Genomic DNA, 4,464 nt, shown 5'->3' with positions numbered 1-4,464 from the left:
TATTTAAGTGTATTGACACAGGTTGAAGTATAAAATGCTCCAAAATAACCGGCCATAATTTATACTTATACCAGCTATTCATTTCACAGAACAATTGTTAGATTGGGTTGAAACATGGTTCCCCATTATTGTTCTAATTTTCACTCCTTTGAGCACATTTTTTTCCCATACGCAACCAAGCATCTGTATTTCCTTTTCTCTGCATTCATCCTTTACCACGTGCCATTTGCCTTTTAGATTTCTAATGTTTTTCTTAAGCCTATGCAGAGAATTTGCAATCATATTTATGGCCTAAGGGTTGTACGTGCATGTGTGTGTGTGCGTGTGCAGATGTGTGTACTCGTACATGAGAGAAAAGTCTGATGATCCCTTCGGAGAATGTGTTTGCTTCACATCCAATCCTCCTCTTCTGGTGACAGTACCTGGTTTGCCTTTAGTAACCATGATCCTTCCACACTAAGCCCACATGGTATAGGTGCCATCAGCATTGGATCCTAGCAATAGGATCCTCCTGGCAACAGTAATGGGCTAGTATCTGGGAACCAAATTCAAGATGGGGCAAATGGAAGAATGGCCCAGAAATTTTGCTGGAACACTTGGGAAAGAGGTCCTCTCATTACTCTGGAATATCAAAGCCAGTAAAACACAATCTTGGAACTCACAGTCCCATTTGTTCCTCAGGGAAAGGTTTCCTGGGAATAAAGTCACCATGAGGAGAGTAAAATAAAAAGAGTGGGAGAAATACCACTGGAGTTCCCCAATTCTGCTAAGTCTGAAACAAACCTTAGATGTGATCTTCTTGGTCATTGTGAGACCCTAATTTAAGTCAGTTGAGCTGCATTCTGGCACTTGCTATCAAATACAGTCTGATAGATTTGGGTCTGCCTGCCGGCTTCCCAATCAAGCTTCACTGGTTCAGAGAGTACAACTTGTTTAAACCAGTCTTCTCACTGGATCCCATCTACTTCCTACTGTTCTTTCAATTTCCTTTGTCAAGAGTCTACACATTGGTCATAAAGCCCATCCTGAATGTCCCCAGAAAAGAGGTCCCAGGGGACTCCCACCCCCACCCCCCAGTGGTATCTTGAATTTTTTGTTTCAGATCCCTTCCCTGGCATTTCACCTTTTTAAATCTGAATCCTATGACTCTGCTCAGAAACTCCTATAAGTGGTGCTTGAATGCCAACACCTGATGTTCTTTACATACCTCATTGTGTATTATTGTCTACTCTTCCCCTATCCACAGCTATATTCGTATTCTAAGTGTGGAATTTCATAGCGATGGGCAGGACAGAAGTGCACATTAGCCCCCAAGTAGGTGGAAGGTACTCAAAAGTATCTTATTGACTGAATGATTGTATAGATTAGTTTAATCCATATTCTGGCATATTAAAATCATCCTAAAGAGGAAAACAACTGGTTTTTTTCTTACGCTTGACACATTCATAGGATACTGTTGAGAGAGGTCATCAAGAGTATGTCATCAACCATTGGTGGACCCTTGAGCTGAATCTGGGCAAATGGAGGCTCCTCATTCCGTTGTGTCCTTGAATGTGCATTCTGCTCGCCTTCTCACCCCCAGAAGGGGTCCCAAACATACAGCCTTGAGATAGTGATATGTTGTAGAGACCATCTGGATGATTCTACATGACTGAATCCAGTTAAGGCCTCAATATAAACTTCAATTTGGCGGGCAGTTGCTGAGATCTACTCATTTTATGCCCATGATGGAAGTTTCCATCTTAAGTATAAATTTCCTTGCTTATTAAAACTGCCACCAACCTATCTGGAGTGATCTGCCTTTCTTTGGTCTCTCCATGCCCTCCACCTACGGCGACTAGTTTCAGACTATACCTCTGAACCTCCCTAGGTTACGAGCCAACAAGTACTATATTATGTGAAGAATACCAGGTGTGTTTGCTAAACTTTATTGACGCGAATGTTATTAAAAGGTATTACTCACCCGCCTATGTTTATGGCTTACACAGCTAAAGCTACGGCTGAAATTTAAACTTCCTAAAAAACCAAGATTCACATTATAAGGTCACAAGTGATCATGACAACCAGAAAAGTGCAAACAAATAAATGATTCCACCTAATTATGGTCCCAAGCATAGAAAAGGCAAACCGCAAGAGGTTTACGAAAATATATCCTCCCTTGGAAATATCCTTTGGATTGAACAGATGCCGGTTCTGGAATGGAATTGTCTTTCTGACCAAAACCTACTGGGAATTAAACACGGTCTAGAATTAATCTAATATTGTCTCCGCCTTAATCACATTGTCCTCTTTTGATGTCATTCTCTGGCTCTTTTAGGGGAAGTTTAGCTGTACTCGGGCACATGTAATTCCTTCTTAATCCTTTTTATCTGTAGACTTTCATATCTCAGATTTTGTTAATTGACAGCAGGATGTTTTTCTTTTCTGACACAAAATGAGAAAAATTGTTTCTCCCAGTGTTTCCTTCATTAATGTTTCCGGTAAACACCTGAAAAAAAAGATGACTTTGTATTCGCTCCCTGCTTCCCCTTCTCTCCTCCCTCTTGCAGAGCTGCCCAGCTCCTTCCCCCTCCTGTATAGTGGGTTCCAGACACAGGTTGACGACTCGGTTGTGCGAGCCAGTGTGTCTTTATCACACGCTTTGCACATAGTTTGGTTCCCATTTTAAAATGGTGGTGCGACAAGAATATATGATTTCGATCTAAAGACTTTGGGTTCAAATGCAACTTTTATGACTTTTGACTACTTTGCTTACTGATCTCTAAATATTTCTTCATCCGGAAAAAGCTTTTACAACAATACTTAAATTATGGAATGATGTCATGTCTATCATCTACGCTGAATATCGCTGTTATACAGGCAGAGGCCATTTCTTCTTTGCATATTTGTGCCTATGCGACACACGCTCAGTCATGACCAGTAATACATAGACTTATTCTTGCCACTTGTCAATCTAACTGTTGCTGTGTATAATGTGAGGACACAGAAATTCATTGAGCAGGTTTAACACTTATTCTTTAATGGCACTGGAAATAGTTTACAAACGAAATCCGCAAAATCCCTTTTATTTGATTAAAAAGTCTATGTTTCTGAGACTCCCTCAGTTCACTCATACACACACTCACACGTATACACACCTTGCCTGAAAGTGTATTATAATTACAGATCACAGACTAATTAGAGTGTTATTTATGTCTGAAGATTACATACTAATTATACATGAAGTTATTATGGGAAACCTGGCAAAGGCTATGCGAGCGATTGCTATAAAATTACAAGTGGATGCTGTTTAATTTTATGATTATTTGTACCAAATGAAGAGCAAGTTGCCAAAAATGAAACCAGAAGGGTGCTGTGAATCTGTTACCCGTGTCCTTTTAATAATGTTGAGCCCCAGCAACGCCAAAAGCACAGCTTGCTTTTGTTTCAAGGACAGTGGCCTTGGGGGTAGGTCTAAATTTAGAACTTGTGTCTGTGATACAGGAAACACAACTGTGTGAGGGATGTTCTCGATGTCGAGTTTGGAGTTTAGAGATGAATGTGAACCTGGAGTTCGGGGGTAATCACGAGTTACTAACAAAGTGTTTAACTTTCTTACAGTAACAGTAAGTATATAAACAAATACGTGAATAATATGCAATAAAACAGTAGTAGTAATAGTCTGTGTTTGCGGTTTCAAGCCAGCACTGTTGTAACCTATCACCGGACCACACTCTCACACCGGCTCTGGGAGGGCCGTCCTGGGAGGTACAGCCTTTCTGTTCTAGAGATGAGGAACCAAAGCACAGGGAGACGGAGTATGCAGCCCAGCACAATTTGGAGACATTCCTACCCCGGAAGTCTGCCTCTAGGACTTGGGTTCTCAACTAACCATTTCAAAAGACAAAGGGTGCTAACTGCTCATTCTCCCTCAATTCCTCTCCCCTGGGGCTTAAAGGCGCCCACAACCATGCAAATCTTTATTATATCCTTTCCTCCAGTCTCAAGGAGAGGAACCGTTGCATCCATTCAAATTTTGAACATTTTTGTGACCTCCTCCTTGGCGGCTCTTCTCCCTTTCTCTTTCCTTTATGTTCCCCTGTCCTCCTTCCTTTAGGACACGTTCTCCTGGTTTACAGATACGAGATTTCACCCACATTGAAAAGCGTCCTTTCAGGGGTGCCTGGGTGGCTCAGTCGGTTAAGCGCCCGACTTCAGCCAGGTCACGATCTTGCGGTCCGTGAGTTCGAGCCCCGCGTCGGGCTCTGGGCTGATGGCCCAGAGCCTGGAGCCTGTTTCCGGTTCTGTGTCTCCCTCTCTCTCTGCCCCTCCCCCATTCATGCTCTGTCTCTCTCTGTCTCAAAAATAAATAAACGTTAAAAAAAAAATTAAAAAAAAAAAAAAAAAAAAAGAAAAGCGTCCTTTCATTTGGCCTCCGCATAAATCTCCTAACCTGTCTTATTGAACATCAACTTCCTAAGAGTG

Source organism: Panthera uncia, chromosome F2 (genome assembly GCF_023721935.1).
Source record: "Panthera uncia isolate 11264 chromosome F2, Puncia_PCG_1.0, whole genome shotgun sequence".
Classification (NCBI taxonomy): domain Eukaryota; kingdom Metazoa; phylum Chordata; class Mammalia; order Carnivora; family Felidae; genus Panthera; species Panthera uncia.
Note: the sequence above shows the minus strand (reverse complement) of the source record.